Source organism: Canis lupus, chromosome 9, assembly GCF_003254725.2.
Source record: "Canis lupus dingo isolate Sandy chromosome 9, ASM325472v2, whole genome shotgun sequence".
NCBI lineage: Eukaryota > Metazoa > Chordata > Mammalia > Carnivora > Canidae > Canis > Canis lupus.
In genome coordinates this window covers 55,649,110-55,664,465 of record NC_064251.1, presented here as the reverse complement: position 1 = coordinate 55,664,465, position 15,356 = coordinate 55,649,110, and the positions used below count along the sequence as shown (strand labels likewise).

Here is a 15,356-nt window from a genome sequence, read left to right as displayed (position 1 = left end):
AATTCAAGTTCCACTGTGGCTGATTTCCACCATGCTCCTCTGAAAACCTGCAAACAAGAGCCCGCACGTCATCCTCGAGGACAGCTTTCGTTGAGAATGTGGCCTGAAGGGCATCCAGCGAGGAGCTGGGCTGTGTGCACAGTCGGCCCCGCCCATCCCTTGCTTCCCAGGGCAGCCTGTGGAGGCCCAGCGCTGCTGCTGCCGCCGGCGGGGCTGTCTCTGCACCCCAGCACCTCAGCACCCGCAAGGCTGGGAGGGGACGGGGAAGCACTTGCTTCATTTTAAAGAAGATCTGGGAAAGCAGGTGCCGCTGCTGAAAAAAAAAAAAAAAAAAATGGAGACAAATGCCCTCCCTTCAGTAACTGAGAGTTCTAGACCATTCCTCTCTACGCTCCCACCAGAAAAGCCCTTCCTGCTGGTACTTGCCCCAAGGCCCATGTTTGTCCAACAAGAAACCTGCATTTGTTAAGTAATATAAGCTTTCACATTTTAGGTTAATCATGGGCAACCAGGATGCCTGTTCAAATCCCATCATCCCCAGAGAGTCTGAATGAGCTCGGTGGGTTGATAGAATCTCACCCGAAGCCGAGCAACATGACAGTGTGTGTAGCTCGAGGTGGCCTGGCCATCAGTAAAGATACAATAACCACGGGAAATTGCAGGAGGCTGTAAACAGCATGGAGTCCCCTTAGACGGCTTTTGAGGCACCCCCCCACTGTCCCAGGGAACCCAGCTTGGGAACCGTGGGGTGAGCCAGCTGGGATGGAGGTGTAAGTCTTCCACAACTCCACAGCCACTCCCACTTCCCCCATCCAGGGAGTCCTCACACGTGAGCAAGGGGTTCTGGAGAGCTCAGTGGCTGATGAGACATAGGCTTCTGCCTTTCTTTGGCTGTGTGACCTTGGGTAGATGGCCTCCCCTCTCTGAGTTTCTGGCTCTCACCATGTCCCTGCTGGGTTGTGAGCACTCTGTAAGGCCCGGGTGTCTTTACTGCTGGCATTACCTCTTGTTTGGGTCTCTTGACTTCCCACCCCTCTTGTCCTGACCATGTCACTGGATGTCTGTGATGAAAGGGGGTGCAGAGGTATAGAAGGCACCTGGCGCCCCTATGAGAAGCCATCTGTGATGGGGTAGAGAGCCCGGAAGGGGAGTGAGGAGGCCAGGCATGGCAGCCCGGAGGCGAGCAGGCTGGGGGCACCTGGGGATGATAGTTTGGGGGGCATCTGAGCACTCCCCAACTTCAGTGTGGCCCAGATCACCTGGGGATCTTGTCCAAATGTGTATTTGGGTGCAGCAGGCCTGAGCAGGGGCTCTGGGGTGAGGCAACTGCTGGGATCACACTCCGGCCCCAGGAGGAAGGCAGGCCACTGGAAGGCTCCAGAAAGGCCTGAGAGCCCCTGAATGTCCATGCCGGGGAAAAATGAAGTGACATGAGGGTAAAATTATGTTTTCAACAAAAGAAAAGCCCTCTGCCTCCTAGCATGTAGAAAGCTCTCTGTTCCCACCCCCACGCAGCCCCAGGGGCCTGAAAGAATGCGGGTTTTCTCAGCACAGCTTCTCTCGCTGAAGGGGGTGGATTCGCTCTTAGAAAAGTTGCCTGTAAAATGAATTTTTCTATATCAAATGCTATTTTCCAGTGGTTCGTGTTTTAAGACCATGGTAGCACGCCCACTGAGAAATATTCAACTCAGAGGCATTGGCACTGAGGATTCGGCCCTCGCCAACGAGAGGGGTGGGGAGTTCACGGGCGCAGCATGGCCCACGTGCTGGGGCTACAGAGCTCAGGAAAGCTGGAGCTGCAGAGGTAGAAACCAAAATCTGAGTCCTCAGGGGTCCCTTAATGGTCTGAGGTCCACAGCCAGACACTGGTCTGGGACCCTGACCAATACCGCCGAGTGTGAGACTGGTGGGACTGGCAGGATACAGGGCAAATCAGCCCCTTCCCTGGAAAAGGAGCCCAGACAGGCTGTCTGCCCTGGCAGGCCAGCCACTGTGGCTTTGTATCTAATGCCAGAGGCCGGGACGCCTGGTGGCTCAGTGGCTGAACATCTGCCTCTGGCTCAGGTCATGATCCCAGGGTCCTGGGATAGAGTCCCGCATCGGGCTCCCCACAGGGAGCCTGCTTCTCCTTCTGCCATATATCTCTGTTTCTGTCTCTCTCTCTCTGTGTGTCTCTCATGAATAAAAAAATAAAATCTTAAAACAAAACAAAACAAAACAAAAAAGAATACCGGAGGCCACACTCCTCTGAATATCAGGCTGGAGGTGTTTTTGTTTTTGTACCGGGCACAATAATTCAATGTGCTCAAGGAGCTTGCTGCCATGACAGTTGGGCTGTGTTTCCCAAAGAGTGCTCTGAAGCTCTGGTGTCAGAGCTCCACAAAGACTCCTGAGAAATGCAGGGTTAGGAGAAAGTTAGGTGTCCTTGCCCAGAGGGGTGTGCTTGGATGGCATGCCAAGGAGCACTGGGAATCTGGCATGAGAGACTCAAGTCACAGTCTGCCCACACAAGACAGACTGTGCTTTTCCATAGCCTCTTCTGGAATCAGTACTCCACAGAGCACAGTTCAGGAACCAAGTTAGTGAAAGACCCTCATAATAAAAAGTCTCTCTGTTCCCGTGTTAGTTACCTATAGCTGTGTAACAAATCACCCCAAACTTAGTGGCTTAAAATCATCGGCATTTATTCTCCAAGTTTCTGTGGGTAAGGAATTGAGAAGTGGGTTAGCTGGATGGTTCCAGCTTGTGGTCTCTTTTGGGATTGCCGCTAAGGTGTTGTGGGGGCTGCGTCATCTGACAGCTTGACTGGGGCTGGACCATGGGCTCCTTAGATGGTGCACTTGCAAGGCTGGCAAGGCAGAGACCTCGGTTCCTCACCACAGGGTCTTCTCTGTAGGATTGCTTGAGTGTCCTTACAACATGGAGGCTGGCTTCCCCCAGGGGAGTGACTCCAGGGAGCAAGACTGAAGCCATGGTGCCTTTTATGACCTAACCTTGGGTCATTCCTACAGCATCCTGTTGGTCACACAGGGAGCCCTATTCACCGTGGGAGGGGCCTACAGAGATGTGAACAGGAGGAAGGAACCATCTGGAGACCATCTCGAAGGCTGACTGGCCAGTCGCCATCACTTCAGCACAAGAAGGCCAGGAAGCGGGTCTCATTCATGCAGTTGGGTCTTAACATCTGGTGCCAGTTAGCAACTCTGACAAGTGAACCTGCTGCCCTGTGATCTAAGGGAGGAGAAAGAACACAGCCAACCACAGCAACCGTATTCATCCTGCCCCGTTTGCCAAGAGCTCTCCCTGCCCCCACCTCCCCACCCCACCCCACCCCCATGTGCCGGGTGCCTCTCGGGCATCAGGGCACTGTGCAATCCTTGTCCCTGACGTTCCACGAGTACCTCCACGTTAGGCCACTCCTTTCTGAAAAGTGCACAAAATGAGATTATTTCGGGATGAGGGCTATGACAACCCAAGCATCTCTGCCTTCTGGAAGTTCAGAGACAAAATCAGTGACCCAGGTGAACCCGTGTGTGGGGAAGATTAGAGAGTAAGCTTTGGAGAAATGCCAAAGATAAACTGATAATAAATAGATGAGTTTAAAATATTGATTTCCGGGATCCCCGGGTGGCTCAGTGGTTGAGCGCCTGCCTTCGGCCCAGGGTGTGATCCTGGAGTTCTGGGATCGAGTCTCATATCGGGCTCCCTGCATGGAGCCTGCTTCTCCATCTGCCTGTGTCTCTGCCTCTCTCTCCCTGTGTGTCTCTCATGGATAAATAAATAAAATTTTAAAAAATAAAAAATAAAATATTGATTTCCTAGGCCTGCCCATCCGCTATGAGCCGTGCAACCCCAGGCAAGTGACCTCATAGTCCTCAGTTTCCCATCTACAAAATGGGGTGATGCTGGCGAGTCCCTCAGGTTGTGTTGATTCAGAGAGACGATCCCTGGCCCAGCAAAAGGGCTCTGGGATGCTTTACTGTGACAAAGCTGGTGGCAGGGTTCAAAGAACTGCCTTTGGCTCAGGTCATGATCCTGGGGTCCTGGGATGGATCTCCAAGTCGGGCTCCCTGCTCAGTGGGGAGCCTGCTTCTCCCTCTCTCTCTCTGCAGCTCCCCCTGCTTATGCTTTCTCTCTGTCAAATAAATAAATAACATCTTAAAAAAACAAAACAAAAACCCTTATAGAACCATCACTGCCTGGAAGGAGCCTTGCTCCGTGACCAAGAGTGGACCTGGAGCCACAACACAGACATTAGCTGTTGTTTGGGCTTCCTGCAGGGGTGACCCCAGAGGGCTGGAACTCAGCCGCTCCTTCTGTTTGAGGCAAGTGTAGGCATGGAGTGTGCCCAGCCCCTTCCTGTCCTGTTGGGGCATGATTTTAATAGAGGGAGCATCCTGGGTGTGTTCTCCTTCCAGAAGTCTCAACCTGCTGAGCAGCACTTGGGGAGCTCTGGCTAACTGTGCTATCCCAACAAACAGACCAGTCCTGGACTCTCAGAAAATGGAATGTGGGCACTGGTTCCTGATCTCTCAGCCTAGGCCTGGGCTGATGGAGGGAGTTTGAGTGGTAGGGAGTAATGGCAGGTCTTTGGGACAGGCTGACCTGGGGGCACACTGGCTCCGTTCCTTGAGGCTGTGTGACTCTGGGCAAGAGTTGCCTCTCTGGGCCTCAGTTTCCCCATCCCTAAAATCTGGGGAGGGACTCACCTGCTGATCCTCAGTCCATTCTGAAGAGACTGGGGCTCGTCAGGAAGACACAGCCTGTGTGGGTGTGCATGGGGTAAGTCCAAGGATACCCCCTTCCTCTCCAATCAGAGCAGCTCCATTTTTATCTTCTTGGTATGTCGATGTTGTAATACTTCATTAAAAAAAGAAGAAGAAGAAGAAAAGAAAACATGTCCACAGTGAAATCAATACGGCCTAGAAGTTTCCTACCAGCTTACTTTGTTTTCTGGCTCATTCCCTCGAGCTCTAAGGGAACAGAGGAGTAGACTCCTCCATGAGCCAGGTTTAGTTACTGCCCATTTCCAAATGGTTCTTGGTTTTCTGGGTTGGAGGGTCGCTTCTGTGGATGCCAAGGTCACAGGCAGGCTGGTCTCCTCCCTGGACGCGTGCTGTGGCCATGCGTGCCCCTCCGCCCCTGTGCCGGGGGCATACCCACAACGGCCAGCCCAGCTCTGCCACTCCTGCCTCTAGGTCTGTTCCTTCACCTGTGAAGTGAGGAGGCTGAGGACCTGGATGATCCCTCAGCCTGTTAACTTCAGCTCTCTAGCTGCTGCATTTATTGAGCTCCAGCTGTCTGCAGAGTGGTTGTCAGGAGTGTGGAAGGGCCCATGTACCATCCTGGTAAGAGGAACCAACCCGAGCCTGCTGCCTCTAGCTGGGCTGGGGACAGCAAGCCTCGGAGTGGCCACCCAGGCCCCAAGAGAAGCCAGTGCCAGGCCCGGCTGCCAGGCTGCCATTTGAAATGTCTCCTGTTGGTGGCACTTTGGCGTGGTTCAGGTGTTCTGGCCTTAGAGTGTATTTGGTCTGTACTTGAAAACATGCTAGCTCCCCCTTTCTGTTAAGGTTCCGTTTTTCACAGGAATCACGGTGCCTAGAGTTGGATTTGACTGTCATTCCCCACGTAGAACCCACCTGTGGCTCCTCACCACCCACAGAAGACAGTCTACACCTGGGAGTGGCCCCAAGGCCTTCTGGAGCCTGGCACAGGCCAAAGCCTCCCATCTGAGGGCTCTCCACCCCCTGCCCGCTCTCCTTCAGACATACGGACTGGAACACACTGACCTCTCCCTCCTTCTCTCTAGAGCTTCCTGCTTGCTGCATTCTCTGCCTAGAACCCTCCCTCTCTTCTTCTCATGGTTCATGAAATGTCACTTCCTCCAGGAAGCCCTCCCTGCCTAGTTGAGCCACTTTAGTTCACACGCAGGCTCACCCTGTACTTCTCTTTTGTAGCACTCATCATTGTGATGATCTAAAAAAACTCCTCTTTATCTGACAACCTCTCTCCACCACCACCCCCCACCCCGCACACACTAGACCATGAGGACCTCCATGTCTGATCCCCCAGGTCTGGCACCCAAGGAGAGCTCTGGAAATGGCTGCTGAGTGAATCCAGGGCTGGAGAGAGCCTGTTGATTAAGGTTAGTAACCCGGGGCAAGCCAGGGTGGCCGGCCATTCACCTGACCAGGTCACTCAGAGCCTGGACACCCCAGCAGCCACCCAGATCCACCCACCTGCCCCCCGCCAGCCTCTCCCTGGAAGGACAGAAGGGGTTAAGCGTTTCTGGCGGCCTCATGCTGTGTCTGCGGCAGTTCCCTCTTCCGGGGCTGCAGCGACCGAGGTTGGCGAGGAATGTTTGCAATGCAGAGCTGGGAGGGAGGGCGGGCTGGTGGAAGTGGAGGCCTGTGGAGGCCGGCAGGGCCAGACTCCCCAGTTGAGCAATCGCCTGGGCCCAGCCGGTTCCTGTAACTCCTGCCCCTCCCGCCTTTACCCGCCTGCCCGGCAGTAGGTGGTGGTGGTGGTGGGGGGGTTGTACTTGAGAGCAGGCGGAGGGAGGTGGAGGGATGGAGAGATGGAGGCCCAGAGAGCTTTGGAGCCTGGGGGCGGGCGGGCGGGGGGGGGGGGGGGGGGGGCAAGAGGGAGGGGTTTCCCAGGGGAGACAGAGAAGGAATACAGATGGCTCAGCCACCTTGGCCCAGAGAGAGCAGGGCCTTTGCCCAGGGTCACACAGGGAGGCACCCCTGAACTGGACCACACCCTGGATTCAGTCTTTTCTGTTCCCATGGCACCAGGCTACAGCTCCACATGCGTGGAGGTCACCAGGGGCTTAGATGGGAAGTGCTCTCCACTGGAGGCAAACACCCGTGCCCCCCCCCCCCCAACCCAAGCCCTGGCCTGGCTCTTCACTCCAGTCCTCAGGGCTCAGACAGGAAGGTGGCTTTCCCTAGCCTGGGCACACTCCCCCACCCCCATCAGCTCCCTAGCATTGCCCACTGCTTAGCCTGTCCTGGGGATGCTGGTCACCTCCATTCCTCACCTCCAGGCATGAGAACCAAGGGAAGGCAAACCTTTCCTTCTTCACTCCCACTTCGTCAAGGAAGGACCGTTAGGGGTACCGCCCAGGCACAAGACAGATTTCTTTCTTCACCAGCACACACCTTTTTGGCAGGCGCAGCATCCCTAGGACCCCAGAATGAGCTCAGTCCACCGACAGCATTTACCAGTGACGTCTGGGGAGGCAGCCTATAGTCAGTCAGACCACCACAGCCCGGCCTTGGCACCTCTTGCTGAGCCTCAGTTTCCTTACCTGTAAAGTGGAATGAAGTTGAGAGGGCAGGTGGCACAGGCAGCAGCAGCCTGTTTGTGCTAAGGTTCTGGGCCATTTGCCTTTCTTGGTCCCACAGATGTTCAATCCATTCGGGGCTTGCACAGGGTATCCCCCAGCACTCAGGCCCTGGGCTTTGCTAAGCTGCCAGAGGATGATGGGCTCAGCAGCCCTCTGAGGGGCTTCCTTGGCTGCATCTGGTGGAAACAGCAGTGGAGGTACTGGGACCCAGGGTGGAGTAGGTGATCCATGTTAGTGAGACATTCGTATGAGACTCAAACACCGTGTTTATAGGTAAGAAGACTGGAGGGAGGAATGACTCACCAGGCCATGCAGACACAGAGAGGGATTTTAACCTGGAAAAACCATACCAGTAACACCAAGAACCCTCCTCCACTCTGCTCTACCATCATTTATGGATTTCCTTACTTCATGCCAGGCAATGGCTGACCTACTTTAATCCAACAACACACCTAAGAGGGAGGTGGATTGAGCCTCATCCCCCCCCCCCCCCCCCCCAGGAAACAGAGAGGTTAGCACACTTGCCCAGGGTCAAACAGCTTGGAAAGAGTGGAGCCTGACTTTGAATTCAGGCCACCTGCCTCCAGAGCCTCTGCTCTTGGCCAGTCTCCTTCACACCTGGCTTGGGATCCTGGCTCTGCAGAGAGGGGCTGGGCCACCTCCGCTGAATCCTTTAAGTCCCAGAGTCACAAAGTGAGGGAAGAATCTTCACCATCCCCTGGGGGTGGGGAGCGCAGCCAGAGAAAGGATCACTGCCACCGGGCGAGGGGAGCTCAGAGGGGCCAAGCCTCTTGCTCTAGGGCACACGGCCAGCCCAGCCAGGCCCCAGGGCCCACACCCAGGGTGGACGGACGGTGGCTCGGCGTCCCTCCCTGCTCCCTGTCCGAGGGCCACCGAGGCCGCGGCCGGCAAGGACCCCCACGGCCGGCTGGGCTGCGGCGGACAGATGGACAGATGACGGCCGCCCCCTCCCAGGGCCTGCAGGCTGCGCCGCTTCACCACCTCCTCCCGAGCAGGTTTCCTTTAAGAAACCAGAAGATTGATTTCCTGGCAGGCTCTGCGCCGAGGAGCCCGTCCAAATGGTTTGCATGTCTGCATTTTTTACTGCTCCGTTTAATATGTATGCAAATGCCGGCCGGCTGCGCCCGCCGCGGCCGCACAGTCACACGCGGCGCCCCATTAAAGCGGCCGTCCGGGCGCGCGCCTCCTCGCAGGCGACGGGCTCGGGCCCTGATAGATGGGGTGCGGGGACGGAGACAAATGATGGGCTTTGTAATTCCTCTCTCTCTTTTTCGGGGGCTGGTGGGGGGGTTGCGGCTCAGACTGGCAACAGCAGAGGAGATTTAAATATATGCAAAATTGTTTGGGGGGCTGGGGGCCGGTGGGTAGAGGCCTGAACGCGGGAGGAAATTCAGCGTTTCCTCCGTGGGAGTCGGGCTGGAGGCTGGAGGGGGAGCCGGAGCCCCCACAGTCACCTTCTGGCAGAGAGAGCGGCTTTGCTTCTGATAAGCACAGTCCTACGGGAAGCGCTGCTTCAGCCGCAGTGAAAAGGAAAAAGCTGGTTATTTTCAGGCTGGTTTCCACCGGAGGCGGGAGAAAGGAGGGGGTGTCACTGGCACGAGGTTTGCCCATCCCACCCTCACTTTCTTTTCTGGGGCTTCCAGGGCTTATCACTTCACAGGTGTGATGTCATTTAAACCTCACACTGGCCCCATGGGGTAGGTCGCACCCACTGTGCAGATAGGGAAACTGAGTCTCTCCAGAGAGACGCCCCTTGGGAAGGATTGCAGCATGAATGCGGTGAGAAGGGGAGATTGGGACTCCCAGACCCGTGTCCTTGACCCCACAGCCCTCAGCCGTCTCTCGCCCAGCAGAGTTTGGTGGGGCTCCCCCACCCATGGGCGCTGCCCCTCCCCCACTCTGTAGCCCGGGGTGCTCAACCGGGGCTCCAGCCTCCAACCAGCCCCCACCTGCCTGGGAACACAAGATCACCTCTGATTGAGCCTGAGAGCTGAGCCCCAAGTTTTCAAAATATTGTTTAAGCCTAAAATCCGAGGTGTGAGTTTTAAAAGAATCTTTCCTGATTTCTCAGGATTTGGGGCGATGTGGCAGCTGGGGGGGCAACCTAGAGGATCATGGGAACGGTGAGCAGAGGAGGCTGTAGCCTCAGGAGAGGGCTGTTCTGAAGCAGACGGCAGACAGAGTTTTACATTTGTGTGTGTGTGTGTGTGTGTGTGTGTGTGAGCACTGGAGCATTGTGTTGGCATGTCATTATGAGTGTGTCAGTGTGTATCTGCAGGGCAGCGTGTGCTAGTGGGAGGGTAGGACTGTATGCGTCCGTGCCCATGTGTGTCAGTGTGCGTGTGTGTGTGTGTCCATGTGACAGCAGCTGAGAACTCTTGTCTTCGGGCTGTAAGCAGCTGGGGTGCGAATTTCCCTGAGGGTCTCCATCTCCCTGCGGTTCAGGCCTCCCTTCTCAGGAAATGCAGCTTCTTGCCTCTCCATCCCCACCCCAATTGGCTCCCCTTTCCAGAAGAAGCCTCCGTGGCCCCAGCTGCAGAATGGCAGCCAGGCAGCTGTAAGAAGCCAGAAGGCAGAGGGTCCAGAAAGGCTGGGGCACCCCAGCTTAGCTGAGGACGTTGACCACTGGGGGATGAGTGGAGTCTGCTGCCTGATGGGTAAGCCTGGCAATTCTGGGCAGGAAATGGGGTGCAGGCTCTCCAGAGAAGCCCTCTACGGGTATGTGCATGTGCATACGCATGTGGGAGTGTGCATGTGCGTGTGAATGGGACAGTCCCATTCACACAGGACAATCCACACCCTCAGGCCACACCATGGAGCCCAACCGGGCAGTGACCCCAGATCCCAAGTCGTCCTTCAATTCACCTGTGTCTTGGGACAGTCCACCCTTCTTCCGGGCCTCCTCAGGGTGGAGTGTCACTTCCCCAAGTTGGCTCCAACCTCTATCAGCCCTTAGTGCCCACAGTGGGTGTTACCCATAACTAGTTCGCATCTCAGAGTCAAGAAAGTTTTTTATTGAGGATGTTTTGTTTTATTTTATTTTATTTTATTTTATTTTATTTTATTTTATTTTATTTATTAAAGATTTTATTTATTCATGATAGACGCACAGAGAGAGGCAGAGACTTAGGAGAGGGAGAAGCAGTCTCCCTGTGGGAGACTGATGTGGAACTCAACCTCAGGGCCCCAGAATCACCACCCCCTGAGCCAAAGGCAGACGCTCAACCACGGAGCCACACAAGTGCCCCCATTGAGGACATTTCGGAGGGATATCCACACTCTCCCCATCTGGATACCGCCTCCCCCGGGGGCCTCCCGGAGCATCCTGTAAAGGATCCCCACCACCCATAGGCCCTAAGCCCAGAGAAGCAGGGGTAGCAAGCTTGGAGAAAGGGGTGGAGCCCTGGACGCCCTTAGAAATAATTCCTGTGTTTGTGTAATCACTTTTCGAGGTCCTTGAGGTCCTTCTCCTGCTAGAGGAGGGCAGGACCGGCTCTGCACTGAGGTCCTCCCACAAAGCGCCCAGCACAGGATAGTAGCTGCACCACAGCTATTGAAATAGATGAGCGTGAGGATGGACCAGTTGGTAAACACATGGATTTTGGCAACACGAAGCCTCCTGCCCCGTGGCCCCCTTGGGGTCCACATCCTTACTCCCCAGCTGGTTGGGGGGCTACCATGTGGGCATCAGCTGGGTCAGGCCCTAACCCCAGGCAAGGGGCCACCATGGCTCTTGCTGATCTTGCTGATGGGGCCAAAAATGCATCTGCATCTCCCTCTGCAAACCCCCCATTACTCATAGTTGGCGTTTATCCCCAAGCAAGGGGTGACCCGCGTGGAGCAACCTGGAGCCTCCTGTGCGTTCTGAGCAAGGGGGACAGGAGGCTGGATGGTGAGGAGGCACAGCAGGAATTATGAACAGCTGCTCTGAGTTCAGTGACCATATTTTTCTGAGCAGAGAAATTAGGACACAGGATCTAGCTGAGGGTTTTCTCAGATTTGTCTCATCAAAGGTATGAAAGTTAAAGCTCATTTAGCTATGTGGGTAATGGATTGTCTTTGTTGAAACAAATCCGAGTTTCCAAAATCAGGGAGATTCTGGAAGTTGATAATTCAATTTGATGGATATTTTGGGGGTACCTGGATCAACCTGTCCTCAGCGCTTGCACTATAGCGAGGAGCAAAACAGGCATGATCCTGGCCTTGTGGAGCTCATGTGGGGTGGCTGACATTCCTCAAGTAATCGCACAATTCAGTACTGTGAGTGCATATGGGAAGTGCTATGGGGGGAGGGGCAAGGTTCCCAAGTGGATGGGTGTGGGAGTGTCCAGGAAGACTTCTCTGAAGAAGTAATATCTGAGGTGAGACAGGGCCTTTTAGCATTAATTGTTGGAGGGATGGGAGTAGAGTGGGGTGGGGAAAGCATATTTCAGGCAGGAAGAAGAGCATATGCAAAGGGCCTGTGGTAGAAAGGAGTGCTGGGTGTCTGAGCGAAAGGAGGGTGGTCCTGGTGACTTGAATGTGTTGAGTGACAGGAAGAGGATGTTGGAGATGTTGGCAGGGGCCAGTCAGGCAGCATCCACCAGTCTATGAGCGTGGTAGACTTTCTTCTGCCAGCAGTAGGGAGCCATGGACTGTCTGACACAGACGTGAGCTGACTAGTCGTGTGGATATTGTGATAATGAGGCTGATGCTGGTAATTCTAGAAAGTCTTGAGGGAGTGCTTGAATGTGCCAAGCACCATCTCAGCCATTCTCCAGGCGAAAAAATGAGGGCAGGAGGGGAAGAGGGAAGTGATTTATCCAAGGTCACACAGCCGGGGAATGGTAGAGATGGAACTCAGCCTGAGTCCATCTGGCTCCAGAGGCCCTACTCTTTCCCCACACCTATAGGTGCCCCCATCTGGAAATGAGAGACCCAGAGACCTGCCGATGACACCCGCCCCGCCCCCTCCCTGCCCCATGCCTCGCCGTGTGGTGTTGACTCTGCTCTGCTCCGTGTCCCAGGCCAGGGCAGAGACTCTAGGTAACAGAGTCAGCCAGCACTGGAAAGGCCCAGCTCAGTTCCTGTCAGGCCTAGTGGGGCAGGGGCAGGGTGGAGGTTGGACAAGGAGGGGGGGTAGAGATTGCAACATTAGAGACAGTGGTTCTGGAGAAGTCAGGACCCAAGGAGGGCAGGGCCTCCACTCTAGGCCGTTCACGGGGGTGCAGGTCACGCAGAGCCTCGCTCACCTGGTGGGGAGCTAAGGACTTGGAGATGTGGGTGAAGCATCCCCAGGAAGGGGGCAGCACCCCAGACCCTGGCTCCCTCCCATGGAAGCAGGACCTGATGATTACACCATTATAGACTCACCAGCGGCATTTTAAAAACTCTTTTTTTTTTTTTTTTTTGCATTTTAAAGATTCTTATTCCCCGAGTGATCATCAGAGAAATGAAAATGAAAAGCACATGAGTTAATACTTCACAGAAGATCACCAGTGTTGGTGAGGATGTGGAGAAATTGAACCTCGTGCCCCAATGGTGGGAATGGGAAATGGGGCGGCCACGGTGGAAAACAGTATGGCGTTTCTTCAAAAAAATTAAAAATAGAATTACCATATGATCCAGCAATTCCACTTCTGGGCATATACCCAAAAGAACTGAAAGCAGGGGGCTCAAGCAGATATATGTACACCCGTGTTCGCTGCGGCATCATTCACCATAGCCAAAAGGTAGGAACGACGGAAGTGTCTGTCCACAGGCCTGTGGATCAACAGAATGTGGTCTGGACCTGCGATGGAATACCATTCAGCCTTAAAAAGGAAGGCAGTTCTGGCACGTGCTTCAGTGTGGATGGACCTTGGGGACGTTGCGCTAAGTGAAATAAGCCAGACACAGGACAAATACAGCATGATTCCACCTGTATTAGGTCCCTAGAAGGGGCAAGGTCACAGGGTCAGAAATAGAATGGTGGGGGCCAGGGCTGGGGGGGGATGGGGAGCAAGTGTTTCATAGGGAAGATGTGAGCAAGATAACGAGAGTTCTGGAGATTGATGGGGTGACGGCTGCACAAGCTTGGGAGCGTACTTACTGCTACTGAACTGCACGCTTAAAAGATGGGGGCACCTGGGTGGCTCAGTGGTTGAGCATCTGTCTTTGGCTCAGGTCGTGATCCCGGGGACCGGGGATCGAGTCCCACATCGGGCTCCCCACATGGAGCCTGCTTCTCCCTCTGCCTATGTCTCTGTCTCTGTGTGTGTGTGTGTGTATCTAATGAATAAATAAATAAAATATTTTTTTTAAGTGGTTACGATGATAAATTTTTTAAAATTTCCAGGGGCAGCTTGGGTGGCTCAGTTGGTTAAGCATCTGGTTTTGGCTCAGGTCATGATCTCAGAGTCATGGGATCCAGCCCCGCATTTGGCTCTGAACTTAGCATGGAGTCTGCTCAAGATTCTCTCCCTTCCTCTCCCCCTGCCCCTCCCACTGGTGTGCTCTCTCTCTCTCTCAAATAAATAGAATCTTAAAAAAAAAATCCTTATTCTAAGTTCTTTCAAGTTGCCACTGGTGGACTTTCTTTTCAGTTGCATTTATAAGAAATAAATTAAAATACCAGATAGGAGTTATCATTAGAGCAGTTAAGAGTCACAGATGCTGGTGTGCCTGGGCAAGTGACTTCACTTCTCTGAGCTTCCTTTTTCCTCATGGGGCCTTGGGGATCATGACGTTGCCTCCTTCCTGGGGCCCCAGAGGATCCCATGGTATGGCATGATGTCCCCGAGATGGTCCACTCAGTGGCCGGTGTTCCTTGAGCGCTCAGCATCCAGCAGCCCTCAGTGTGGGCGTATACTTCTCAGGCCTTTGTAGTTTGGGAGTGTGAGCAGCACAGGCCCCGATCAGTGGAGATAACAACCCCTTGCCCCACTCTGCACAGGGAAAAACTGAGGCCTGGAGGAGTCAAGGGACTCACCTAAGGTCTGTTGGCATCCCTTGAACCAGAACATGGCTTTCCCAATCTGTAAGGGTTAGCCAGGCTAGGTTATGCTGCAGTAACAAACGAGCGCCACAACAAAGTGTCTCAACACAACAGCAGTTTGTTTTGCACACAGCAAGTTCTGCTCCGAGTCCAAGTCGTTCTCCAGGGCAATTGCCCTCCAGGCGAAAGCGCCCAGGGATCAAGGCTGCCTCTGTTTTGTGGTACCTCCATCTACCGGTCACTGAGGCAGGGAAAACCACATCCTATCACTTCCTCCCTCAATTTACTGATCAGCATGGGTCTCGTGGCCTCACCCGACGCAAGGGTGGGAGGTCCCAAGAAAGAGAGAACTGGCTGTGGGTGAGTATCAGAAGTTGCTACTCAGCATCCTCGTGGGATGAAGGCCAGTGGAGAGCACACTCACAGTAAACAGAGTCAAAGAGCAAAGGGTTTAAAGCTGGGATGATTCCTCCTCCCATCCGACCCCCCCACCCCTTCCTGGGTCAGAGCCACCCTTACCCTGTGGATTCTGTGAGCTTGCAAGCAGGGTGTGTGTGCAGGTGACCCTTTTGAAATACAAATGAAGGCTTATTGTTCTTTTTCACTCCTTGAGGAATCAGGTGAGTATTTGTCATGGCCTCTTGCTCTTCCATCAGGCAGCGCCTTCACATTTATATAATCAGGCTCCCGGGATGGGTGTCTAGATGGTTTCTGAAGTTCTGCTATTATCAACAGTGATGCAATGGATTTCCTGTGCATTTTCCCTTGTCACCCGTGTGAGTGTTTCTGTGGTATAAATTCTAAAAATAGAATCGCTAGGTCAAAGGGCAGGTGCATTGAACAATCTGACAGCTCTCTGGCAGCAGGTGCTGCTTCCAGGGTCAGGAAGAGCTTTTAAGAATAGTCGCTAACGGAGCCTGGTGAGTTCCAGGGACAGGGTGAGTTCTCTGTCCTGGGGTGGGGTTGTGGGGCCAGTTTCCAGATGGGCCACAGAGGAAAGGGAGCAGGAAGAGGGGATGCCCTTCCCAT

At 54.2% G+C, this 15,356-nt stretch overlaps 2 long non-coding RNA genes across 6 annotated transcripts; one reads left to right on the top strand and one right to left on the bottom strand.

The window, feature by feature from the left end:
* Positions 1-2,659: 2,659 nt before the first annotated feature.
* Positions 2,660-8,472, bottom strand: LOC112677306 (uncharacterized). Of its 5 annotated transcripts, none has more exons than XR_003146958.3 (4): positions 7,970-8,472; positions 7,043-7,312; positions 4,710-4,860; positions 2,660-3,231 (listed from the first exon to the last, which is right to left on the bottom strand). It is a non-coding gene; the product is annotated as an uncharacterized LOC112677306 (long non-coding RNA). The 5 variants fall into 5 exon arrangements; XR_007413259.1 differs by lacking the exon at positions 7,043-7,312 and adding an exon at positions 7,313-7,527 and having other exon boundaries at positions 7,970-8,461; XR_007413260.1 differs by lacking the exon at positions 7,970-8,472 and adding an exon at positions 7,313-7,767 and having other exon boundaries at positions 7,164-7,185.
* LOC125755848 (uncharacterized) lies at positions 5,558-13,654 on the top strand. The gene is made up of 2 exons (XR_007413261.1): positions 5,558-6,145; positions 12,774-13,654. It is a non-coding gene; the product is annotated as an uncharacterized LOC125755848 (long non-coding RNA).
* Positions 13,655-15,356: the final 1,702 nt, after the last annotated feature.